This window comes from Mobula birostris, chromosome 28 (genome assembly GCF_030028105.1).
Source record: "Mobula birostris isolate sMobBir1 chromosome 28, sMobBir1.hap1, whole genome shotgun sequence".
Taxonomy (NCBI): domain Eukaryota; kingdom Metazoa; phylum Chordata; class Chondrichthyes; order Myliobatiformes; family Myliobatidae; genus Mobula; species Mobula birostris.
This window is the reverse complement of record NC_092397.1, coordinates 20,765,899-20,793,130: the sequence shown is the minus strand read 5'-3', so window position 1 is coordinate 20,793,130 and position 27,232 is coordinate 20,765,899. Positions and strand designations below refer to the sequence as shown.

Sequence of the window (27,232 nt, the reverse complement as noted above, 5' to 3'; positions counted from 1 at the left end):
AACTCAGGAATAAGAAGGGTGTGATCATATTGATGGGATTGTTCTACAGACCCTAAATAGCCACCGTGACGTTGATGAACAGATGTCTTTTCAGGTTAAGGAAATGTGTGAAAATAATGGTGTTGTTTTAATGGTGGGTGGTGGGGGTGGTTCGAATTTCCCTAATATAAGCTGGTACCATCATAGTGTAAAGGATTTAAATCGGGCAGAATTTGTTAAATTTATTCAGGAAGGTTTCTTAAATCAATATGTGGACGGTGCAATGAGAGGAAGATCTGCACTAGATCTTGTGTCGGGAAATGAGCCTGGCCAGGTAACTGACATTACAGTGGGTGAACAGTCAGGGATCAGTGACAACAAGTCCTTAACTTTCAGGATAGCTATAGATAAGGATATGTATGTTCCTTGTGATGAGTTTTAAATTGGAGTTGGGAAAATTACGAGGGTATTTGGCAGGAACTAAGAAGATTTAATTGGGAAATTAAATCTTCAAAACCCTTCAAAATTCAAAACCCTTCCTTTTCTCTGGCAGGGAAGGGTTTTGAATTGTCAATCACACAGAGTACTGGAAAGGTATGTTCCTGTTAGAAGGTAGTACAGGGATGGATAGACAAGAGAACCTTGGGTATTAAGAAAGGGAATTAATTTAGACAAGAAGATAAAGGAAAAACACGTCAAGAGTCAGAAAAATAAATCAAACAAATCACATGAGAAACCAGAAAAGAACTGAAGAAGCGAATTAGGAAAGCCAAGAAATGTCATTGGCAGGACAGATTCAGGTGGATCCCAAGGCATTCTAGACATACATCAGGAGTAAGAAGATAACTAGAGAGAGGGAGGGACCAATCAAGAATAAAGGGAGAAAAATTGTTTGGATGCAGAGAATGTGAGTGAGATATGTAATAAGTACTTTGCTTCATTATTTACCAAGCAAAATTATATGGTGAACCAGGAGATCAGTGCTGAGTGTATCAATAGGTCACTTTGGAGGAAGTATGGGACCTCTTAATAATTATTACAATTGATGAGTCACCAGGGCCTGATCAGATTTACTCCAGGTTATTGAAGGAGGCACGAGACAAATTGCTGGGACCTTGACCAGTATCTTTCTGTCATCTCTGTCCACAGGCGAGGTCCTGTAGAGCTGGCGAATGGCTGATGTTGTACCTTTCTGTAAGAACGGAACAGGGGATAATTATGGGATCTATAGACTGGTCAGTCTCACGTCAGTTGTCAGGAAATTTAGGAAAGGATATATGAACGTTTTTGAAACCCATGGCCTAAATAGGGAGAGCCAGCATGTTTTCTGCACGGCAGTTCATGCTTTATCAACTTCATACAGTTTATTGAAGAGGGTTTAGCAGAGGATGATGTCTACATGGATTTTATTAAGGCGTTTGACAAGTCCCACATGGAAGACTAAACGATAAGATTACAGTGCATGGTATCTGCGGCTAATTGGCTGCTTGGATCCAGAACCGGCTTGTGCATGGAAGACAGAGGATAGTGGCTGAAGGGATATATTCGTGCTGGAGGCCTGTAATTAGTGGTGTTCCACAGAGATCTGTGCAAGGGCCATTGTTGTTTGTGATATATATAATGACCTGGGCGAACGGGTAGATGCATTGGTTAGTATATTTATTGCTGATACCAAGATTGGTGGAATTGAGTGTAATGTAGAAGATGGCAACGCATTATATCGTTCAGTTGAAGATGGGGGCTGAGACTTTTACTCAGATAAATATGAGCTGTTCCTTCTCGAAAGGGCACATGTAAGGAGATACTACACCGTCAAGGGAAAGATCATTATCAGTATTGCTGAGCAGAAAGATCTTGGGATCCAAGTTCCGACCTCCCTGAAAGTGGCGACGCAGTTCGATTATTGTCTTTTACGTGATAATCAGTCTTCAATTGATGTCAGAACACTTCCTCCAACATTGTGACCTCTGGTCTTTTGACCAGCATTTCATGGGACACTTTGTCAAATGCCTTCTGAAAATCCACACACGGCACACTATAGGTTCCCTCTATCCACACTGCTGGTTACATCTTGGAAGAACTCCATTAGGTTTGTCAAACATGAGTTACCTTTGAGCAAACCATGTTGATTTGGTTTTATAAAGCTGCATCATAACTGACTGACTATTGAACTCAGTGTCACTGTGTAACTGACTTCATTTAGGTTGACATTGGTTCTGGACCTGGCTGTTCACAATCAAACTGGCTCTGGAATTCTCCCATGTTTTGTTCGCCTCCTCCTCGGCATCCTGCACCATAAGTTATTAATTGCACAAACTAATTGGAAAAACAAAAAAAAAAAACATCTAAAATGGCAGGCTTCTGGATAGGTTCTGTAACACACCATCAGAAGAAACAATCCCTTAGTTCTCCACAAATTTCTCCTACCTGTACCTTGCCACTTTGATTATTTTAATCAATGTACAGAATAAATCACATATGACAAACATAGTTCCCCTCTCACCTCCATTTGATATTTCCCCAGTCGTGCTTTGTCCCATTGGCAGACAACGCCTTGGGTGTATGGAGCCCACTCGTATCCAGGTCACCTTTTCCCTGTCTTTCATTATTTCCACACAGTCCCATTACCCATCACTATCCCTGCATCTCCATCTACACCTCCCCACTACACAGTGAACAAGGGCACACTCCTCCTTTCCCTACTGCTGAATATGGAATATCCCAGAATACTGAGCTCCCAGTCCCGGTCACCCTACAACATTCTCCCTACAATAACTGTTATATCAAGCACAGTTGTCAACTCCACTATCCTGCTACAAATGCTCCCTGCATTTAGATAAGGAGCCCCAAGCTTTCATAGTTTTAGGTTTCAATAGGTACACTTAATACCACAGAAACGTATACAATATACATCCTGAAATTATTCTTCTTCACAAACATCCACAAAAGTGGAGGAGTGCACCAAAGAATGATTGACGGTTAAATGTTAGCACTCCAAAGCCCCCACAGCTCCCCATTGCATACATAAGCAGCAGTAAAATGACGACACACCTCCCCCGCCAGCAAAAAGCATCTGCACCTTCCATCAAGTATTCAAGTGTGCAGCAAAGCATCAATAATGACACAGACTTGCAGTACCCCAAAGACTGCTTGTTCACCCAGTAACTCGACATACCCCAGGCTGTCTCTCTCCAAATAAGGAAAAAAGGAGGTATTCCCGTTTCACAGCGAGGCGGGAGACATAACAAAAAAAAACCTCGCCGATTCATGGTGTTAAAGTTCTGTAGAGTCGCTTTTTTCCGAGTTCTGTGCCCGAAGATCTCAGGTCTCTGGGCACACAGCCGGCAGCCAGCTCACTGTTTTGGATCTTCCGTGTACTCCCACGACACATCAATTTTCTGCGGTGGCACCGACATCGAATCCGCCTGCCTCCAGGGGCATGAAAATCCGGCACCCTGAAGGCGCACTAGTCCTTCAGGCTGCATCCTTGATACAACGAAAAGCAGCCGGTCGTGAGGCCGTAACAGCGGTTCCCATTCCTGCAAAGAACTGAAATCAGCGTGTAACTCCAGATCACGGTCTTCAAAGGAACCTTGAAAAGAGAAAAAAAAAACATATCAAAAATAGAAATAGAGCGGTCTCCAGATATTCAAGAAAAGGAGTCACTGTTAGGCGCCGACACCATAAACTCCAACCTCAGAATTAATTTTACACTTTTTATTTACACAGTTCACTTTCGGACATCAGATATGCCGATCTCTGCCTTTTACTTTGGTTACCTTTTCCCATCAGTAACTGGTAGAGCACAGAGCAACACAAGAGCATGCCTTTCAGCCCAGGATGTCTGTACTGTCCGTGAATTCAAATTAATCAACACCTTAGAGCAAGATAGTAGCCATATAAAGAGGTGAGTTTGGGATACTATTTCTTTCCAGTAAAAGAGGCACAGCTGTGTAATTTCAGTTGATAATTTCAATGGATAACTAATTGGCAGACACAATAAATATAGGTTAGAGTCAAGCGGAGAAGCCATTTTGGGGATGGCTGGTATCAGAGTGAAGCACTGAGGCTTTGGTTTAAGGAGGCAGTGGCTGTGAGGTCTCTTAAGTTTTCTTTCTTTCTTTATTGCACAGGTGGAACAGTAGGAATGGATCCCAGAGCTATGCTGTGCTCCTCTTTCAGGATGTCAGAAGCAGGGAGACCTCACATACTCCTGATGGCTACACCTGTGAAAACTGCATCTGGCTGCATTTCCTTACAGATAACATTAGGGAACGGGAGTTGGATGACCTTTGGATCATTCAGAAGACCGAAGGGTTGATAGATAGGAGTTACAGGGAGGCAGTCACATCGACGTTACAGGAGGCAGCTAGCTGTGGGATCATCTGGAGAGTGAAAGGGAATATGAAGTATTCAGATGGCAGAAGGAATCAGTTTAGTTGGCCATTTGACTATTAATTTAATCAGTTCAGCACTACATTGTGGGTCAAAGGGCATGTTCCTGTGCTATACTGTTCTACATGCTATCTATCAGTGAGACTTAGTTGCAGGATGGTTAGGACTGGCAGCTCAATGTTCTGACGTTCCAATTTTCGTGACATGAGGAGAGGGGGTTGTATGAGAAATAGAGGGATGTCATAACTCATCAACAAAATTATCATTCTAGGGCCCAGAGAGGACGTACTGGAGGACTCGTCTACTGAGCCGATATGGATGGTACTAGAGAATGAAAAGGACGATCATGTTAATTATACTGTGTAGTAGACTCCTCCCACAATAATCACTGGGATTTAGAGGACGAAATCTGTAGAGAGATTACATACAGTGTTAGGAAATATAAAGTTGCATTGGTAGTTGATTTTAACTTTTCACATATTGACTGGGATTCCCATGCTGTAAAAGGTTTGGATGTGATAACATTTGTCAAACGTGTTCAGTAAAGTTTCATTAATCAATATGTTCCAATTCCACCTCCCCAGTGTCCAGTGGGCTGATCGCTTCAACACCGAATACTTTGTCCATTTTCATTTGTCTTTTTAAGACAATCTTCATCTTGAAGAATGCAGTAAAATTTGTGTCTCCCCGTCGGGGAATTGAACCCCGGTCTCCCGCGTGACAGGCGGGGATACTAACCACTATACTAACGAGGAATTGGTCATGGTATCGGAACATATATTATTCCGGTGTTATAATGCGACAGGTAGGAAACGACTTGTAGTTCTTCGAATTTTGAATGGATTTTACTCACTTCAGTCCGATTCCGGGTGATTCACTGGGTGGTTTGTATCTCCGGTCTGTGGGAGGATGGCGACCACAACTTGACATAACAGGAACTGCATCAGAGTGACCAGATTCAGAAAGCAGTCCGAGCTAATATTATATACCACTGGAGATGGTTCAGGGCCCGAGTCTCCTGCAGACTGATGGAACGATGGTGATATAGTGGTGAACATATCCGTCTTCCAGTCAATTGACTGACGGAGGTTCGATTTCGGACGATCGTAGTTGACCGACTTTTAATATTCTTTCATCGAAACTATCAGAAGTAAAAACCTCATAGAAACCGATCCGTGCAGACTTATAGAGTCCGAGTGACCTAACCTGCTGACGGATTCCCGAAACTATTTAAATGGAAGAGTGAGTGTAAAATTGTATTTCACACTGGGCTGTCTAGTGGATCAAGGGTGGATTTCCTGTCTTTCACACTTTTCCCGATGAACCGACCAGTGCAGCTTCCTGCTGTCACTATAAACCAGATTCTCACAACAAACTAGCACACACCAAAACATGTCGGATGATGTGTTCACACAGTGTTCTCAATCTACTTGCCACTCTGTCTGTATATTTATACCCCGTGGGATTCCTCTCTAATACGCGATTAAATTAAACCATTTAATGCGATTAACAAATGTAATATAGAATCACAGAATCATGCAACCCTGAAACAGGCCTTTCGGCCCACCACGTCCATGCTGACAATCAAGAACCAATCTCACCAGGAAAGAAAATCTCACTTACCAGCTATTGCCTCCAGTGCCTTGATGATTCAGGTGCTCGTCCAGTCAATTCTCTAATATTGTTGGAATACGTGCCTCCACTAGCCACTCCGGCATGGGTCCCAGTTTCCAGCCGCCATCTGCATGAAGTTCTTCATCTCATGCTGTCTCGGTTTACACACGTCAGGACAGTTTCCTACTATTCTGAACGACCCCCGTTAATTTAATATGACCTACAAGATCTCCGTCATCTCCAGCACTCCATGAAAATGCCCGTAGTCTATCCAGCCTCTGTTTATACCGGAACTCCCCATCTCAGGCAAAATCCTTGCGAACATCCCATGCACTCAACGCTCCAGTTAGCTTTCAGAGTGCCCAAAAGTTTCGATTCTCGAATCCGCGGTAAAATTGACAAGTCGGAGCTGGTTTCTACCGACTGGACGACCATGGGCCCAGCGCGCTCCCGCTGCGACAATCTGCTGATGGCTGAACGTGGTGCTGAGCTGCTCCGTTGTGGACGCTTCCCATTCTTTTCTTTCGTTTTTATTTGTCGATTATTTGCTGTCATCACATCGTTCCCCTTACGAGCTGCTGTTTGATGATTTATTTCCTCGCGTGTCTCTCTGCCCGTGACTCTGTCTGTCATTCAGTGCTTGCTACCTCCTGCCCCGTCCTGTTATTGTCTCTGTGCTCCGACCCTTCCCGAGACCTCGTTCACGACATGTCAGCAGTGAATGTGTTTTACGTTATTTAATGAGTCTGGTTTCAGTGGCCCTGCTGTTACACATTCAGTTACTCTTCCACTGTGTCTCTTCCGCGTTCTCTCTCTTTGCCTCTGGGTTGTCCATTGGGACAGACATCAATGGTTCGAACAATGGACACCAGCGGAGTTGCAGCCGAGATTATCGGAGGACACTGTTATTGGGTATTTTGAACTTTACGATGTGTTGACTCACACCTAGGTGGGTTAATTTATTGTATCCAGGAGTGTCGTTAACATCTCGTGCCGTATAGCTAATTGAATAAATAACAGAATCAAAAGGATCGCAGCAGATCCGGCTGCTGTGCTTTTCTGTCCTGCTGATGTGAAAACTGGGGTCCGAGGCTTTGGGCCTACTTCGCATGCTCCGGGAGCAGATCCGTTACCCAGTCTGTTTCGAGACGCTGTTAACTTGCTTCTCTTGTTTGCATGACGTGTTTTTTATATCTTTCTGTCGCTTTCTCTGCGCAGTGGTTTTTAGTGTTTTTGTTTTAATTGGGTTATTTGAGTTTCTTGTTTTGCCTGGATGAAGGCAAATCTGAAAATAAATATGTTTTGAATAGTTGAATCATTACTCATTAATAGAATCTGCCTCTATCGCCGTTTGAGAAAGGGAGATCCAGACAACCCCGCTCGCTTGCCGGTAGTCAGGGGAGCCAACCTGAGGAAGGATACCTTAAATGACCGAGTGGGTGCGGCAAAGGGACACTAGATTTGTCCAGTCAGGACACCTTAGGCATTGATCGCCGATACTCTCCAGAACAATCTAATTTCTTCACACACTCAGTGAACACTGAGATTTGGAATTGTGAGGATGTGCGGCTCAACAGGAAAGCAGTTCAGTCCATGTTGGCGGCAGATGATCTCTCGAATGTCAAGAGTGACTCACCCGATAGAATTTCCAATGAACGCCCTGAATTCATAACAAGACCCTTGAAGCGCAATAAAATAAAGTTTTATTTTCCTTATTCCATAGTTTTATCACGAGACGGCGACACAAATAAAACTTTGGTAGAAGGAATGAAGAAATTTGGAATTACGTGGACACGGATTACTCTGAGAGGATCCGCCTCTCCCGCAGTGGAACTTGCGCAGTGAAACCTCAATGAATTTCTGGTGTATCGCCTAATCACTCGGCCATGACAACTGCTACCACACAGATAGTGAGGCAGAAGGACATTTTTCATGGGATCCCATCACCATGTCCCGTGTCGGTTGGGCTCAACATCAACGCTGAGGGTCAGAGAATCTGAACTGACATCCTCTCCCCATCCACTCTATCCAGGCCGCTCAATATTTGATAGGTTTCCATGAGATGCTCCCTCATTTATCTGATATCCAATGAGTAGAGGCTCAGAGCCGTCAAATGCTCCTTGTAGCTTCACCGTTTCATTCCGGGATCATTCTCGTGAGACTCCCCTAGGCCCACTCCAAGGCCAGCACATCCTTTATCAGAAATGGACCCACAATTGTCTACAATGCTCCAAATGAATCTGATCAATGTCTCACAATACATCTTCATTATATCCTTGCTTTTATTTGCTAGCCCTGGCGGAGTGAATGCTAAAATCGTATTTGCCTTCCTTACCACCAACTCAACCTGCAATTTATCCTTTAGGTAATCCTGCACAAGAACTCCCCAGCACATTGGCACGTCTGAGTTCTGAATTTGCTCCCCATTGGGGAAATAGTCCACACTTCTATGTCTTCTATCAATATGCCTGACCATACATTAATGTACTCTGTATCCCAGCTTCCACTTAGTTGCCCATTCTCCAAGACCTTCTGCAGACTTTCTGCCTCATCAATAGAACCAGCCCCTCCATCTAATTTTCTATCACATGCAAAGCCATCAATTTCGTCATCCAGATCATTGACAGATAAGGTACAAGGCAGAGACCCCTCCAGGACACACCTAGTTACCGACAAACGGCTCAAACTGCCATATTTATTCCCAGACTTTACCTCCCACCAGTCGCCAATATATTTTCGATTCTCGTATCTTTCCTACGATGCCATGAGCTTTAGTTTAGTTTAGCAGCCTTTTTGCATCACTTGACAAAGGCCTTTTGAAAATCCAAGTAAACAACACCCACTGACTCTTCTTTCTCTATCTTGTCTGCTAGTTCTCCAAAGAATTCTCTTTAAGAAAACCATGTTGGCCGGACTATTTTATCAGACGCCTGAAAGCACATCCTTACGAATGGACTCCAGCATTTTCCCAACGTAAAATCCATGCCAACCGGTCCGTAATATCCTGTCCTTTGTAAACGTAAAATTACTTTTGCAATTTTCCCGTCAACTGAACCATTCTAGAATCCAGTCATTCCTGAATAATCACCATTAACGCTTCCGTGATATCGTCACCCATTTCTTTCATAAACCCACGGTGTATTTCATCCGGTCCAGGTGACATCTGGAATTTCTAGCATACTGCTGGTATCCTCAACATGAAATGGCAGACGCAAAAAGCTTACTAAGTTCCTCCGCTATTGATGTACCCCACCACCACCACCTTCGATTGCCGTCGGCCGAGGTTTACTCTTGCATTTCTTTTAACTTCCTAACCATCTGAAAAACGACTGTCTGTATCCTCTTTGTATTATTATTGTTCGATGACCTTTCACCCTGTGTCCAGGTGGGCAGTTATATGACCGGAGGTAATGTTACAGCTATATAGGGTCCTGGTCAGATCCCATTTGCAGTACTGGGCTCAGTTCTGGTCACCTCACTTCATGAAAGATATGGAAATTATAAAAAGGGAGATTTACAAGGATGTTGCCTTGATTGGGGAGAATGTCTTATGAGAATAGGCAGAGTGAACTTGGCCTTCTCCTTGGGACGATAAAGGCTGAGAAATGACCTGATAGAGGTGTATAAGATGATGAGAGGCATTGGTTATGTAGATAATCAGAGGCTTTTTCCCAGGGCTGAAATGGCTAGCACGAGAGGCCACAGTTTTAAGGTGCTTGGAAGAAGGTACAGAGGAGATGTCAGGGGCAAGTTTTTTTTTTTGGCAAGAAGCAGTGAGTGCTGCCGGTGATGGTTGTGGAGGCGGAAGCAATAGGGTTTGTAGGAGACTCCTGAACAGGTATATTGTGCTTTGAAAAAATAGAAAAATAGGGAATTTCTAAGTTAAGTACATGTTCTGTAAAGGATAGTGGAGCGAATGGTCAGTGGTGTTTCTATGTAAACAACAACAGCACTTGATCTACTGTGAGATGCTCTTCCCTGAAGACAACTGTCCTGAGCTCCCTGCCATTCATGTCCTTTTCCACAGCACATACAGGAGAAATATGCGTTAAAGACCACACTTCAATCTTTTTTTTTTAAATAATAAACAGGCCTGTTGATCAAACATTGCCCTGAACAGGGAAGGGCAGAGTTGATAGAACTGTTTGTCTGTGGGAAGCAGGAGGGAACTCGGTCAGCGAAGGAAGTTAAAGGCAGATGGTTGTGTGAAGCGGTCAGTGCAGCCATTGCCAGAGTGAGAGACCGCTGTAGGGCTGCAGTTCTCAGCTTCTACTGAGCAGACGAGGCCGCTGCACACCGAGAGGGGCGGACACACCCCGCCACAGATCTGCGAATTGAACTGACTGTGGTGCAGGCAGATGGGCACAGCTCGCATTTAATCTCACCTCTCCCATGGGGCTCACCGCTCAGCCGGAGCTAAAGAGTCCCAGTACAAACTGTCCGTCACACTTCTCTCCAGGATCCTGCAACAGCCGCTCTTTGTAAACCTGTCTGGCTCCGTGTCCTGCAAAAACAGACAAAAAGACTGACTAAACAAGGATTCCCCCTTGTATGGGGATGATGACATCGTAATAATAGCTGACTCAGAAACAAAACTTCAAGAACTATTCACTATAGTGGCAGCAGAAAGTAATCGCAGAGGCCTCTCAATCAACACCAGGAAGACAGAAAGCACGGTCATCTTAAGACAAACATCCCACAATGTGAGAAATACACAGAAATACAAACATCAAACAAGTCAACACATTCAGATATCTTGGCAGTCTACTAACAAGTACTGGCAGGTGCGACACAGTTATCAAACACAGAATAGCAATGACGAAATAAGCTTTCCAAAAAATGAAGACCATATTAACAGACAGAAAGATGAGCACGTATACTAAAAACAGAACACTGCAGTACTACATTTATTCTATCCTGACTTATGAAAGTGAATGCTGGACCATTTCCCCAGAAATGGAAAAGACTAGAAGCAGTGAATTATAGTTCTACAGGAGAATGTTAAAAATATCATGGACCACACACATCGAATGAAGAAGTTCTCAGAAGAGCCCAAGCAGTTTGATCACTCATACCTACAATAAGAGAAAGGCAACTCAGATTCCTAGGATTAAAGGCAAATTGGTTCTCAAGGGATATTGCAACACTGATAAAGAAGAGGGAGTTGTATGAAATGTATAGGAAACAGGGGGTAAATCAGGTGCTTGAGGAGTATAAGAAGTGCAAGAAAATACTTAAAGAAATCAGGAGGGCTAAAATAAGACATGAGGTTGCCTTGGCAGTCAAAGTGAAGGATAATCCAAAGAGCTTTTACAAGTATATTAAGAGCAAAAGGATTGTAAGGGATAAAATTGGTCTTGAAGATCAGAGTGGTCGGCTTTGTGCAGAACCAAAGGAAATGGGCGAAGATCTTAAATAGGTTTTTTGCATCTGTATTTACTAAGGAAGCTGGCATGAATTCTATGGAATTAAGGGAAACAAGTAGTGAGATCATGGAAACTGTACAGATTGAAAAGGAGGAGGTCCTTGCTGTCTTGAGGAAAATTAAAGTGGATAAATCCCCGGGACCTGACAGAGTGTTCCCTCAGACCTTGAAGGAGACTAGTGTTGAAATTGCGGGGGCCCTGGCAGAAATATTTAAAATGTCGCTGTCTACGGGTGAAGTGCCGGAGGATTGGAGAGTGGCTCATGTTGTTCCGTTGTTTAAAAAAGGATCGAAAAGTAATCTGGGAAATTATAGGCCGGTGAGTTTAATGTCAGTAGTAGGTAAGTTATTGGAGGGAGTACTAAGAGACAGAATCTACAAGCATTTGGATAGACAGGGGCTTATTAGGGAGAGTCAACATGGCTTTGTGCATGGTAGGTCATGTTTGACCAATCTGTTGGAGTTTTTCGAGAAGGTTACCAGGAAAGTGGATGAAAGGAAGGCAGTGGATATGGTCTACATGGACTTCAGTAAGGCCTTTGACAAGGTCCCGCATGGGAGGTTAGTTAGGAAAATTCAGTCGCTAGGTATACGTGGAGAAGTGGTAAATTGGATTAGACATTGGCTCGATGGAAGAAGCCAGAGAGTGGTGGTAGAGAATTGCTTCTGAGTGGAGGCCTGTGACTAGTGGTGTGCCACAGGGATCAGTGCTGGGTCCATTGTTATTTGTCATCTATATCAATGATCTGGATGATAATGTGGTACATTGGATCAGCAAGTTTGCTGATGATACAAAGATTGGAGGTGTAGTAGACAGTGAGGAAGGTTTTCAGAGCTTGCAGAGGAACTTGGACCAGCTGGGAAAATGGGCTGAAAAATGGCAGATGGAGTTTAATACTGACAAGTGCGAGGTATTGCACATTGGAAGGACAAACCAAGGTAGAACATACAGGGTTAATGGTAAGGCACTGAGTGCAGTGGAACAGAGGGATCTGGGAATACAGATACAAAATTCCTAAAAGTGTCATCACAGGTAGATAGGGTCGTAAAGAGAGCTTTTGGTACATTGGCCTTTATTAATCAAAGTATTGAGTATAAGAGCTGGAATGTTATGATGAGGTTGTATAAGGCATTGGTGAGGCCGAATCCAGAGGTTCTGTTCAGTTTTGGTCACCAAATTACAGGAAGCATATAAATAAGGTTGAAAGAGTGCAGAGAAGGTTTACAAGGATGTTGCCAGGACTTGAGAAACTCAGTTACAGAGAAATGTTGAGTAGGTTGGGGCTTTATTCCCTGGAGCGTAGAAGAATGAGGGGAGATTTGATAGAGGTATATAAAATTATGATGGGTATAGATAGAGTGAATGCAAGCAGGCTTTTTCCACTGAGGCAAGGGGAGAAAAAAAAACAGAGGACATGGGTTAAGGGTGAGGGGGGGGGGGGGGAGTTTAAAGGGAACATTAGGGGGGGCTTCTTCACACAGAGAGTGGTGGGAGTATGGAATGTGCTGCCAGACGAGGTGGTAAATGCGGGTTCTTTTTTAACATTTAAGAATAAATTGGACAGATACATGGATGGGAGGTGTATGGAGGGATATGGTCCGTGTGCAGGTCAGTGGGACTAGACAGAAAATGGTTCGGCACAGCCAAGGAGGGCCAAAGGGCCTGTTTCTGTGCTGTAGTTTCTATGGTTCTATGGACACATCATGCAGAAAGATGAGCTAGAAAATGTCATGCTGTCTGGAAAGATTGAGGGGAGTAATCCTAGAGGAAGACCTCGGCTTATGGACATCAAAGGCCTAGCCAGCTGTTTACACATCGAGGAAATGGAAGTCATCCAATGAACGAAGGGTAGATCAATATGGAAAACGATGGTCACCAACGTCCGCTTCGGATATGGTACCGAGACAGAAATGGGGAGAAGCAGCAGCAATGCACGTCCCCGGCAGCTCCTTCCCACCCCGCCTTCACCAGCCTACCTACCCCGGCCCGGGAACAGCCTCTCCCTACCCACACACTCTGCATTCCGAGCTCAGTCGCTGTTACACTCCGCCTCTTTCTCCCAGCCGTCATCTCCGGAGTCAGTGCCGATCTCCGAGCCTATCTGCAGAGCCGCTCCCGGAGCGATGCGCTACTGCCAGAAGGAGGACACTGGTAGCGCCCTACTCTCGGGCCCAGGAGCTCTCCATTCCCGGCTGCTGGAAAACCGCTCCCGGGGACGTGTGCTGCTGTCTGCTGTCAGCTGTCAATCAGGTCAAGGGGCGGAACGACGCTGCGCATGCTCTCGTGTGAATGACGTCATAGAGTGAAACTTCGCCATTCCTTCCCTTAGTTCACTTTCGGGGCGTCTGCACAGCGGGTCCGAGGCTGGGAAAGGGACGGGGTGGATTTAAACCGGGCAATAAACACATTTCCCACTTGGTATCGTTCTTTCCGAAGTGTCTCAGCTGTTCTTCTCCCTGCCTTCTACAGTCACTCAGACACACTGAGGAATCGGCATGAGTGCTGGAAATTGCAGGAGTTTATATCTCATAGCAACAGACCGTGTTTAATGTTTCAAAGTGACGGATTCGGTCACCGAGTGTCACGCCGAACGGTGCACAATTACAGACTCGATGAGGGAACACTTGGAAAAAGATGCTGAACACAACGTTCTCGGTAAACTCTCCAGTCCAGGACTATCTGCCGACTGGGTTGTTTCATATTCTCTATGACCACTTCAACAAATGAATTTATCCAAAAAAGTTCTCTTGTATTTCTAGTTTTCATTTCCAGCAGGAAAACGGTCTCCACGTCGGGGAATGGAACCCTAATCTCACGGTTGACAGCAGGCGAGATTAACCGCCACACTAATGAGGAATAAACGAGGGTATGGATCTGTCAAACGGATTACAAACAAGAGAAGATCTGCAGATACTGAAACTCAAGGTAATGCACACAAAATGCTGCAGGAACTCAGCAGTCCAGGCAGCATCAATGCAAAAGAGTAAACCGTCGACGCTTCTGTCTGGACCCTTGATCAGGGCGATCATACGGATGTCAGGGTACAGGAGAGCTCAGAGTCACTTTGATGTCTGTTTGTTGAGTGGATCTGGCACCATTTACCCATCCCCTCTCACTGTGTGACTGGAGGGGTCTCAGGATTCTTTAGCAATTCAGTCGATGCGTTCAAAGACTGGCCAAAGGAAGGACTCCGATTAACGTCCAACTGCTTGTTCTTTGAATTGTTTGAAACATTTATAATCAGGGTTTGTTTCCCTTTCCCTGATGCGTGAGGCGGGGAACCATTTCGAGCTCCGATTCTCTCGAGCTGATTCTCCCTGCAGTCCGAATCCAGAGTGTTTTGTTTCTCCGGTCTGTCGGAATGATGCGATCCCCACTGGTCGGAACAGGTACTGCAACAGAGTGAGGAATGATCCTCCAGAAAGCAGATCGGAAACTGATGATCGGGTTAAAGAGTCTGATAGTAAAGGAGACGGTTCACTACCCGAATCGCCACTCGATCATGAGGCGATTGCGGTACAGTGGTGAGTATGGCTGCTTTCCAACCTGTAGACCCGAGTTCGATTCTCGGCCATTTAAAAATTTACAATTTTAGACTCAAGTAACCTCTTTCAGAACACTATGTACATGGAACTCCGGGGACCAAGTGGACAACTCACACTAATTCATGGGCATTTTGCTATGATTCTCAGCGTTATATTAATTGTCATTCACTGTCGTAGACCAGAGATTGAATTTTCGTCCTTCAACCGGGATGAAGGGAACTGACTCCGACTGAATGATAGAGGACGCCAAATTAAAAGAAAAACACAACATTATTCCTGGCACTCCACTCCAGGAAATGCACTTTCTGGTCAAATCGAACAGACAGATTCCTGACAAAAGACACCCCGCATCCCAGATATTCTCTCCTTTCCCCTCTTCCATCGGGCAGAAAGAACAAAAGCCTGAAAGAACGTATCGCAGTCTCATGGATAGTTTCAGTCCCGCTGTTCTGTCTACTGAATCGTTTCTTAGTACGATAAGGTGTACGTTTGACCTCACAAGTCACCTCGTTATGATGCTGCACCTTATTATTTACCTGCGTTGTGTTTTCCCTGTCGCTGTTACACTTTATTCTGCAGTCTGTTATTGCTTTACCTTGTGCGATCTTAAGGCACTGCGCAATAATTTCATCTCCAGGGACAGTATGAACAAGGTTTTCTCTGTATCTCGGTACATGTGTCTAAAATATAACAGTTTAAATTCCCATCGCGGCCGCAGTAGGGAGCCCCGGCTTCCGTTCAGCGCAGCGTTTCCCAGCTGACAATGAAACACAACAGAAACAAATCTGCCGGATCATTGGCCTCCAGCCTGTCGGTTAACAGCCGGACGCGATCGCCGATGCGCCGCAGAGACAAGTTTTGTGGAAAGTAGGAACAAATGGTTCAATTCTGCGTTGTAGAACGTGACCAACAATCGCTGCTGGGCGGGACCCGGTTTTTCACAATCTACATGACTGGTTTGCATCAGAGAGTCACGGACCATATCAAACACAAAATGTTGGATATATACCGTTGTCAGGACTCGAAGCTGCGCGAGGAAATCCCAATGGATTCCGGGTGCATCGCCAAACAATTCGGCCACGACTACACACTCCCCACTGATTTCCCTTCTGGCAGTTATTGAAACGGAAGAATGCTGCGCCTGTCCATTCACCTCCTCCCTCACAACATTCAGAGTCCCAAACAGGGCCTGACACTTCGATTTCTTATTTCTCTCCATAGGTACAGACTGACCTGCTGATATCCTCTCGTGTTTTGTGTGCGTTACTCTGATTCTTGTGCAACGAATACCCATCTTCGATCGCCGCCCACCTGGTCTTTGATCCCGTTTTTGTCTCCTCCTTTCATTACCATAGTCTGCCGTGCTGGACATTCCCCACAGTTGTGTTGTTCCTATAACACAGAAACAAAAGTCCGATGATAACAGTCACAGTCACTCAGTTGGTCTCACCAGATCCGCGGCTTTTCTTTTGCCTGATCACGTTCGCCCACCTTGTCTAAAACTGAAAAGTACCTTATTTTCTCCTGTCCCAGAGGTGATGAATGTTTCTCCAACTGAAACATTAAATTTATTTGCCTTTCTACAAATGTGACCGACCCGTGAACTTCGCAGTGGAGCAGCAAGTCGTTGCTTTATTTAACTTGCACGTTGATATGAACAAGAAGCGAAACGTCCCGGCTCCTGGGTTCACAGAACGACCCGGAGAGTCGCAGTGAGATCCGTGAGGTAGTACCAGCCAAGGGCCACTAGAGGGCACCGAGGGTCCGGGTCCTGTGTAGCAGCGCAGAACACTTCACAGTTCTAAGTAAATTCATTATCAAAGCACAGATATGCTATCATTAGATGTATTTTCTCAAGAGGATTCACAGTTAGTGCAAAGAAACAAAATATAATCAATGAAAAAATCAATGAAAGACGCGCAATCAATGCAGAAAACATAACACTGAAAATACAAAAACGTAAAATAATAATATAAAGCTAACCAATGGAACAGCAACATTCCGTGGAAAACATTCCCATGATCTGAGCGGACAAGGTGCGAAGAAGGAAACTTGGCATGGAGTTGGAGACCTCTTCCCAGAAACAGAGGGGTTCCCTGTGGCAATACAGGTGTCATGGTCCGGATCGGGGTCCCTTTAAATTTACCTTGTTTATGTTACAATCTGTTGATTCCCTGCTTTCCCGTGTCCCTCGACTTTGGTGATTAGAAGCAATTAACGCTCGGCTGAACCGGTAGATTATAGTCTCCGGCTTTCAGGCGTTCGGCGCAGGTGCGCCTGCAAAGTCACGGCGTGCCAATGTCATCTGGCCGGAGCAAGCCTTGTCTCCGCCCGAAGCGAGTGCCGGTAATTCGCCTCTCCTCACTGGAGCAAATCTGTCCAGTTACCTCGCCGAAGCGAGCCTGCAAAGTTTCCTCATCAAGGTGGGCCCGTCAGTTAAACCGCCGGAGAGAATCAAGATCCGCTGTCTACTGATCCCGGGCCGAGTCGAGAGCTCGGCACTAATCGGAGGTTCCAAGCACCATGTCCTGGTTCCGGCGGCATCCAAGTACCACGTCCACGTCCTGTCTCCGGCGGCATCCAAGTAGCACGTCCACATCCTGGCCCTGGCGGCATCCAAGTACCATGTCAAGTCCTGGCCCTGGCGGCTTCCAGTTCTGAGTCTAGACCTGGCTCTGGCGGTCTGTGATTCCTGTCCTACCCTTGTGTGAATCTCTTCTCTACCCGTCTCGCCTCTAGCCCTCGTCTGCAGCCCCTGCCTGCACTTCGGTCTAATTCCATCACCGGAGCAGATAGGTACTGTCTGGTGTTCATTTGTATTGGTCTTGTCTTGTCCTTTCCTCGCCTCCGTGGGATAAGTCTGGCCGTCTTGCCGTTGCCCCGTGGGGAATCATGTCTTGTCCTGTCCTCGTCTCCGTGGGTAAGTCAGGCCATCTTGCCGTTGCCCTGCGGCGGGCCATGAGTCCCGGCCCTCTGTCCTATGCCCAAGGAGGGGTCCCGATTTTCTGTTCTGTGTGCAAGTTCCGGCCCTATGTCCTGCACCCAAGGAGGGGTGCCGACTGTGTTCTGTGTATGTGTCCATGGTTCCATGTACCTGCTCTACCGAGACTGTGTTCCCATGTTCCTCCTCTCCCTAGCCCATGTCATGTCCATGCCTGGTTCTGGAGTCCGAGCCCGAGGCAAGACCCAGGTATTGGGTCCTTGCCCAGTCTCGGGCTCGGGGTCCATACCCTAGCCTCTTCATGTCTCCTCTAGTTCTGGGAGCCGATTCCGAGTCCAAGCCCAGACCCTTGGTCCCAGCCTAGTCCTCCGTCCTTGTCCAGTTCGCTATTCCTGCTCCTGCCTTGCTCTCCTGATATCAAACAATACGCTAAATTTAATTAACCTCACAGGATGTGTCTTGCATTTGGGTCCACCCTTGCTCCCAAAGCCCCCGCCACTGTGACAACAGGGCCAGCTGGTTAACAGAAAAAAATCTTATTAATACATAATAAAAGCCCAACAAATTAAAGTCGATAAGTGGAGAAAATGACGAGACACCAGAAACAATCCAACACATTACAGGATGGAGCAGCAGTTTAACTCAATCTGATTACTTACACAGGGACAGTCAATTGACAAACACCTTTCACCAAAATCTTGCTTTAAAAGGCAAACTCATAAAAGACACCATAGCTTACTATAAATACAAACCTGTTCTAGATCAGGGTCAGAGTCGTACTATTATTTTATGACTGATCCGTTGTAGGACAATCCATAATAACCGTCTGCATATATATTACTGGATTAAAATCAATAACAACGTACATAATCGATATAGACATTGCAAACACACGTAATGTACAACAATTAACAAGTGAAAAGCACCAGAACTATACTGAATTGAAAGACGATCGAGCATGACAGGGTATATATTGTCCCAATGGTAATATCAACAACTATCATCTCAAAGTCACTACGCAATAGCGTTAAACAGTTAGGCCAGCAAAGCAATATTTCTGTAAATCTGCTCAAAACCACTATACTATACACCAGTAGAATGGTTTGAAGTCCGTAGTTATTGAGGAATGAGCGTGCTTCACTACCCCCGTACTTCAGGCTCGCTTGAGCTGAGAAAAATAATAATAATAATAACACAAAAATTTCGATAGCATGACATGTCGAGTTTGAAAGTGAGTTGTGGAAACAGTGTTGGTATGAGTGAAGTTCAGTGAATTGATCCCTCTGGTTCAAGTGGCAATAACAAATTTAAACATGAAATACACTGGTGCCCTGTAAGAGTTTCTGTTGGTTTGATCGTCCATGTACAATATATTAAGTTTATGCCAACATGAATGTAAGCAAAACAGGTCGTGGTAGTGTTCTGTTTTCTATATGTGGATTTTTTTTATATAAATGAACGTATTAGAAACAGCACGGAGCGCATAAAACGTACAGCGAAGGTCACTGGATCAACAGCGTCCCTGAATAGTCTGGAACCACCAACATTTCGGATACAGTGCCGAACGCGCTGACCGATTGCATCGTACAGCCCACCTGAATAAAAGCGGAACACATGGACACTTCTTGGTTTTGGAGGCGGCGAACGCAGATCGGTGTTTCGAGAGGCTTTTTACAATCTGTATCCGTAAGAGGAATCAAGGCGATACATACACGTAGTCGGCAGGATTCGAACCTGCGCGGGGAAACCCCAATGGATTTCTAGCCCATCGCCTTAACCACTCGGCCACGACTACAAGTTCTTCACAGCTGGATTCAAATCCCGGAGTCAGATAAACAGGGCTGATCCTGAACTAAAAGCGGGAATTGCTAGAAATATTCAGCAGATCTGTTAGCGGCTGTGAAAAGAGAACCCGAATTCACGTTCAGCTCAATGGCCTTTCACCAGGAAATCAGTCACTGAATTGGATGGAGTCTCAGTCTGAGCAGAGCAGGATCGGAAGATGTAGAATCCTCGTAGGGGGATTAAGAAACTCCTCGGGTAAGGAGACGCTGATGGGAGTATTTTATAGGCTTTCGAATTGTAGCCACGGATCTGGTCTACAGTTTACAGCGGGAGACAGAAAAATAAACATGTAAGAAAGGTCAGATTACGTCAGAGGGAGTATTTCAAAAAGCATATAGATGGAACATCAAGTTGATGAATGCGTGGAATGTCTCCGACATATCTGTTTGGTTGAGCCTACTGGGGAATAAACAATTCAGCACTGGGTGTTGTGTTGTGTATTTTTTGGACTACGTTGTTTTTAAGTTGCCTCTAACTTGACTGCAGTCTGGACAGCTGTTGTGAACAAGCCAAGGTAGATAATCCATCAATGGATTAAACACAGTAGTAATTAAAACACGCTGCTGTTCAGAAGCGATTGGTGTTGGAATTCTGCTAATGAGTGGCCTCAGAGTGGTCGAAGGCTCCACTGAAGGTTACATGTAGTACGAAGTGTGTAAAGGAAATGAGGCTAATGTATGTTGGTATTTGCTTGGTGTGGTGAATAATACTCATCGCATTGATACTTCAAGCATATCTGACAAGGGAACTCCAAGTTGCAATTCTTTTTGGTTTTTAATGTTTTAAAAATGTTATTAAACTATGGGATCTGTTATCCAAGACTATTAAATATTATGTGGGTTTAGCTAATGACGTTTTGCAGAATCCCTCCCTTTTGGAATAAAGTTTGGAACTGAGGTTTAAATGAATATGTTTTACTTCATGTTATTATTGCTTTACTCTTTGTTCTGATGGCAACACAAGGTATTTCCCCCGGTGTTTTATTTTAAGCCCAACTTTAATAACTTCAGTGTTTGAAAAGCACATGCCATTCTAAAATTTCTTCTTGTTGATTTCGTTTAATTTCTTACAGATATGTTGTATTTAAAAATAATTACTGTTAAATTCCTTGATATATGGTATGAAATTGGTTACATGTTATCATGTTGACAATTTTTAAATCCTTATCGGTATTTTTTGATATAGTCATGAATTCTGCTGTTCCTTTTGTGCTATATTCACTGAGACATGAACAGTAATGTGATCACCAGAACTTTCCGTGTATCGAAAAGGAGGAGATGTTGGCCACAGAAGATTTCAAATATGTAACATAACAGAACTCGAATGGCTAAAGGAGAGTGGAAGCAGACAGATCAAGTGTCTTTGTACCAGCCATGTACTTGGAAGTGAATATGTAATTTTGTGGAACCGTTTTACATCTTCCATTTTAGGAGATGAAAATTTTGGTGTTTCAAAAGTAAACACAACGTTGCTTCAGGTAAATTGCGGGTTAAGAAATCTTTTGCAAATTAGAAGTTATTGTGAAGTGTTTTTGATATAATATAACATGCAAATGTGTGAATGTTGGGGTCAATCCCTGCCTGGAGTGATTGAAACTGTCACAATGGGGGGGGGGGCGTAGATGGTGAACACAACAGCAAGACACAGACACTGAAGTACAAGGAACAGGACTTGACTAGGGTAGGGACGTCACAGGATGCAAACAAGGAGCAGGGACAAGAACGCAGACTTGGCTAGGACATGGACAAGACAGGGAACCCGGGCAAGGAGATATACACTGAGCTTGGGCTCCGAGCCAGATTCTGGACAATGGCACAGAACCTGGGTCTTGATTCGGGCTCGGGCCCTAGAACCAGGCAAGGACATGACATGACATGACTACAGAACACGACATAGCTGGGATCTAGAGTCTAGAAGCCTGCAGGCTGGGGTCTTGGCACTTGAGGCTTGTGGAGGCTGAAACTCGGAGACAGACTGGGAACTGTACATCAACATAGAGCCGGGAATTATACTTCGAAAAGCCAGGACTCATCTTTAACACACCAACATGAGACAGGACAGTACAGTACACAGACAGAGAGCCGGGACTTAACCTTAGACAAGCCGCAACTCAACTTTATCTGCACACCAAGGTGGGACAGGTCCATCTGTCGGGTAACGGCAGAACGACTGGACTTACCCGACAGAGGCAAAGACAAGACAGGACCCCATGCAGGGCAACGGCAGAACTACCTGACTTACCCCACGGAGGCGTGGACAAGACAAGACAGATCCCCCCGCAGGGAACGGAAGAAACGGCCTGACTTACCCCCACGGAGACGAGGACAAGAAGAGACAAACACCGAAGAACTACAGGAAGTTCCACCTCTGCATCGGGGTTGCTCCAAGTCGTAGTTCGGCCAGCAACCTCAGCTGGCTACGGAAACAACCGGATCCCTACCTAGCTCAGAGTGGCTGGCAGCCACTCAGCTGGCCCTGGAAACAGCCGAATCCATACCACAAAGACAGCTCCGACTACCGACAGCAAGGCTCTATGAAGCGATGGTTCTCCAACGCGGCCAAAAGATGGGAAGTGGCCGCTCCCGCCTTCCACAGGCAGGTTGCTCCCAGGGTATCTTGGCAAGACGAACCAGCAGCCTACACTCAACCCCAAGGCTACTTATATTCCAAGCCCCAAGATGGGAATCACGTGCCTATGATTAACTCAATCAAAACAAGGGACAGCTGGAAGACCCGGAATACTGAGTCCACGGACTGGACTGTGAACCGGAATGCAGACTTCACGGACCGGACCATGACACAAACTGGTTCCTGAAGTGAACAAAGAACCATAAATTACCGATTGACGCTTGCTGAGAAAAGGGCAATAAATGGATGCTGACCTGGAGCAGAGTCAACAGAAAGGAGAATTCAAGCCAATCAGATGACCTACAGTCAATGACGCTGGAATGGGATAACTGAACTGGAAAATATGAATATAAAAGTGGAAACTTCGAATGTGCTAGCAGCGATAACTCTTTCCTGAAACCCACCATCGCAAGGAAGAACTCCCAAGTCACTGACTGGGAGAAGAAAGGATGGATCACTTGGCCAACTGAGATGCCTCAGTTTGGTGATATAGGTGAGAAAATTAGTCTGAGTGAGTATTGGTATAGCGGGAACAGCAGAATTCCTGTCCTAAGTTGTTGGCCCGGTGTCGACACAGTTACGTTGTTGTTTATGCAGAGACATTAAAGTGCGAGTTTTGATTACTGTATTTACAAGTTACAGAGTGAATTTCCTAACCAAGTTCGATAGGACTATCGATGAACAGGAACAAAAATACTCTTCCAGATGCACTTCAAAAATTCCATTTCTTATCTTGCACAAAAAATGATCTGGTTAATTTTGGAGAAGTTGAAATGTCTGATTGCTGTAACCCTATCTACAATATGACATTTCTGTGTGATTTGCCAGCAGATCTGCTCCTCAAAATGGAGAGAATTGCAGTATAATCCCAGCAATGTGGTTGTTGGTGGTTATTTAATTTATTCCTAAACTCAACTCATACTTACATATTCATCGGCTTTCCTAAAGAACATGGACAATCAGAATTTGTTTTCCCATTTGATGATGCGTGAGGCCGGCGCCATTTGCAGGAATAAAACCTGCTGCAGAGTGAGGACTGATCCGACAGAGAGCAGCTCGGGATCTGATGGAATCACATGGAGCATGGGAGCCGCTTCACTCCTCGAAACTCCCGCAACATGGAGCGACAGTGGTATAGGGATGAGCACAGCTGCCTTTCAAGCAGCTCACCCGGGTTCGATTCCCGGCGATCGCCGTGAGTTGTACCTGTTTTTCAGCACTGATCACATAAACGCCTCGGTCTGGAATCACTCAGCCACATTACATCCTTCTCTATGAAATGAAAATTTCTGCCCGTAGTTCGTCTGCGATTTTAGCCCAGTGTTTCTCTTTCCGATTTGTCTTAACTCATCGTGTATTGGTCTCGCCCTATCTGAGATGTCCCCCTTTTCACTTCCCACACAACTTCTCACCTTCTTTGACACTGAAAGCTCTCTTTTTCTCCCACCATTTCCAATTAAGTGTAACGATCAGAAAGTTTAATGCCGTGTCATCACTCACAAATGTTTCTTGAGGTGATGAGTATTTCCAGTATTTTCTGTTCAATCTGTTCAATACCAGACACAGCTTCATGCAGCGGAGAACCGGATGTGTTGGACAAACGCTGAGTACAACAGCAATTGTCGTTTTACCCTCGAAGTTCTCAACAAATCTCAGAAAGTGGTGAAGTGAGTGGACGGAAATTTCAGTTAGAAGTACAAGTTTTTCTTTTTAAGTGAAATGTGTGCTGTGTACGCAGGTCACGTGACGGCGATTTGCGGTAAAATATTCTGCTGAGGAATAGCAGACGATGGTTTCGATTTGTCGGCCTCTGGATAACGGGCCCATCACATTCCCGCCGCGCCATTCTGCTGATAGGTAAATATCTCTGTTCCTCTCCTGTCTTTCTATTTGTTAATTTTGACGCTTTACCCCGATTATCTATTGTTTTGTTTGTTGGATTATTTTCCCTGTCTAATTTCCCTCGTGTCTCTCTCACGCTTTTACCTTCCTGCCCGTCCTCCTTTCTCTGTTCATCACTTCCTGCCCCATCCGGTTATTATCCGGTCTCTGTGCTCCGACCCAGCCGGATATCTCGTCCCCGACATTTCAGCAACGGATCTGATTTTCATTATCATTCTGGCCCTATTCCTACGGCCCTGCAGTCAGACACGCTGGTTATCTCCCTCTGTGTCTCCTTGCCTTCCTTCTCTCTGTCAGCGGGCTGTTATTTAGGCTATAAACACGGGTGCTGGAAATCCCAAGCACAGAATGCCGGAGCAAATCACCAGGTCAGACAGCATCTCTGGGGAAGAGTAAACAGTCGATGTTTCGTGCGAGATGCCGCCTGGCCCGCTGAATTTCTCCTCCATTTGTGGATGCTATTTCGGTCAGTCTCCGACATAACGAGCAGCGACCGCAGTCTGAGGTGCAGCGGAGAATACACGCACACTCCGGGATTTATTTAGTCCAGTCCCGAGTCTCGTTCACCTCCCCATCCGTCCATATGATCGAATGAAGATCAGAATTCCGTCAGTTTTCAATAGTCCGCTAATCACTGGGTCTGAATGTGAAAGTGAGCTGCTGTCAGCAGTCCTCTCTCCCCTCTGTAGAGTCCTGCCGTCGGATGTCTTGCGATTCTCGTACCAGACGGTTTAGCAAGTGGTTAGAGCTCTCTCAATGATGCTCCTGTGAAATAAAAACAGATTGAAGAGGGGTTGGGGAAGTCTCACTGAAGCCAGGAAGTGGACACACCGGTGCGCTTTCTTGCTGTTCTTTGTGGCGTTCAGAGGGCGGGTTTGGTGGTCCACTCTCTCTCTCTCTCGAGGAGCCGTTTATTTGCGGTAATGAGCGGTCCCCTGGCCTAATGAATCATCTCTTTAGTCTTGTCCACGTTGAGACTCAACGCATCATTGTGCTGACTGCAAACCTGACGATTGGATTTGAGCTTTGCAATGTTCAAATTCAAAGCTCACCAGCGTGGAGATGCCGGGGATTGAACCCGGGACCTCATACATGCAAAGCATGCGCTCTTCCACTGAGCCACATCCCCACTTAAAATGCAGAAGTGTTCAGGTCCAAAACTTCCTGCATATCACAACTGAGCAGTGCAACACAGGTAATGGCTGATGGCCACAGTCATTCGGCCCCGAGTCTGCTCCACCATCCAGTGCGATCATACTTGATCCTTGTTCAGTTCTCTTCCGAAACACCATGATAATTTTTGTGGAATGAAACCAATTAGACTCCAGCAGAATGATCACGGAAAAGGAAACACTTACCACATTCAGAGGGATAATTTCAATCTCGCTGTTCTGTCTATTGAATGGTTTCCTTGTGAAAAAAGATGGACGCTTGACCTCACAATCTACCTGTTATGACACTCCACCTTATTGTTTACCCGCACTGTGCTTTCTCTGTCGCTGTTGCACTTTATTCTGCATTTTATTGTTGATTTACCTTGTTCTCTCTCAAGGAACTGTGTAATGATGTGATGTCTATGAGTAGTATGAAAGAGAAGCTTTTGTCACGTATTGTATCTAGGTACAGCAGCAGAAAGGGAGCACGGACACTAAACACGGGGACAAAAAGAGACAGTTCCGAACTCAACGATAGATAGTTCCTTCTCTTGGCGCGGCAATACTCCACTCTCACTCCAGCGGTTGAACTTGATGGGGATACTGACGAGGATGCAGGCGAAGGTTTCAGGCAGGAAGGGAAGGGAACAGTCCAGCAAACAATCCCTGGTTTGCAGAGGTATTTATGTGGCAGACCGAAATGAGAATCGGGTGCCTCAATTAAGGCACCCAACAGAACAAAGGAGAAAAGAGGAAAACCCGGAACAAGGATCGATAGATCGGACTGTAAACCGGAATGCGGACCTCACGGACCAGACCATGACAATGGGGAGTGTATTGATCCCGGGGTCGGAGAAAACAGGACTATTACTGAAGTAAAATCTGAAACTGCCGGAAATATCCCACAACTCAGACAGCGTCAATGGAGGGAGAATCAGAGATCACGTTTCAGGTCGGTGACTTTCACCCTGAGCTCTGGGGCTTTGGAGGACAGAATCTCACTAAGTTGCAATAGTTCTTGGATACTTCCAATCAGTTCTCCTCGAGACTTTTCAGGTGTTAAATTAAGTGTCCTTGGACTTGTGACTTATCAGGATGGCTTCTTGTAAGCTTTTCAAGAGTCAAGGGTTTTATATAGCTGTGCACAGATTCTTTACTGCCCTGCAGTGTATGTAAAATGGCAGCGCTAATCTCTCGGGCAACAGTTGGCCCTGATCCTTCCCCAGTGAATTTCCAGCCGAGTTATTCTGAGCTATCAAAGACCTTATAAGTTCTGCTGCTTTGTCTGTTTTGTTAATAACATTCCTAGTTTTGTTTAATCCTTCTGAGTCTGCTTGCTACAGCGCTTAGTTCCAAAGATCTAGTGTGACCGTCTTCCTCATCAACTCCCCTTGTAAGATGCTCAAAAACTCCATTAGACTGGTTAAACGCAAGCTATTATGGACACAGTCATGTTGACTGTCTCAGCTCAGGCGTTGCCTATCCAAATATATATGTTCTGTATATGTCCGTTTCTCGAGAATATTTCAACTATTTAACCGTTGCTGATTTCAGATTCAACGGCTTGTAATTTCAAGGAACCTTTCTTAAACAACAGAACAACAAACCTTCTGAACATCGCCCGTGGTTAGGGATATTTGAAATATATCTGCGATGGCCCCTGCTATTTCTGCACTAACCTTCAACAAGGACAAAAGGATACCTTACGAGGCCATGAAGTATTTAGACTCCAATTTGCGCCCTCTTTTGCAATCAGAGTATTGCCCATGACCTCACTAAAGTTTTATCTTAGTTATATGGATT

At 45.2% G+C, this 27,232-nt stretch overlaps 1 long non-coding RNA gene and 3 other non-coding genes across 4 annotated transcripts; all 4 read right to left on the bottom strand.

Annotated features, from left to right (window-relative positions):
* Nucleotides 1-2,365: 2,365 nt before the first annotated feature.
* LOC140189132 (uncharacterized) lies at nt 2,366-13,619 on the bottom strand. The gene is made up of 3 exons (XR_011883460.1): nt 13,395-13,619; nt 10,374-10,492; nt 2,366-3,571 (listed from the first exon to the last, which is right to left on the bottom strand). It is a non-coding gene; the product is annotated as an uncharacterized lncRNA (long non-coding RNA).
* On the bottom strand, nt 5,058-5,129 carry trnad-guc (transfer RNA aspartic acid (anticodon GUC)). The gene has a single exon. It is a non-coding gene; the product is annotated as a tRNA-Asp (tRNA).
* Nucleotides 13,620-19,613: 5,994 nt separating the features above from the next.
* Nucleotides 19,614-19,695, bottom strand: trnas-aga (transfer RNA serine (anticodon AGA)). The gene has a single exon. It is a non-coding gene; the product is annotated as a tRNA-Ser (tRNA).
* Nucleotides 19,696-25,332: 5,637 nt separating this feature from the next.
* Nucleotides 25,333-25,404, bottom strand: trnaa-ugc (transfer RNA alanine (anticodon UGC)). The gene has a single exon. It is a non-coding gene; the product is annotated as a tRNA-Ala (tRNA).
* Between the last annotated feature and the right edge of the window lie 1,828 nt (nt 25,405-27,232).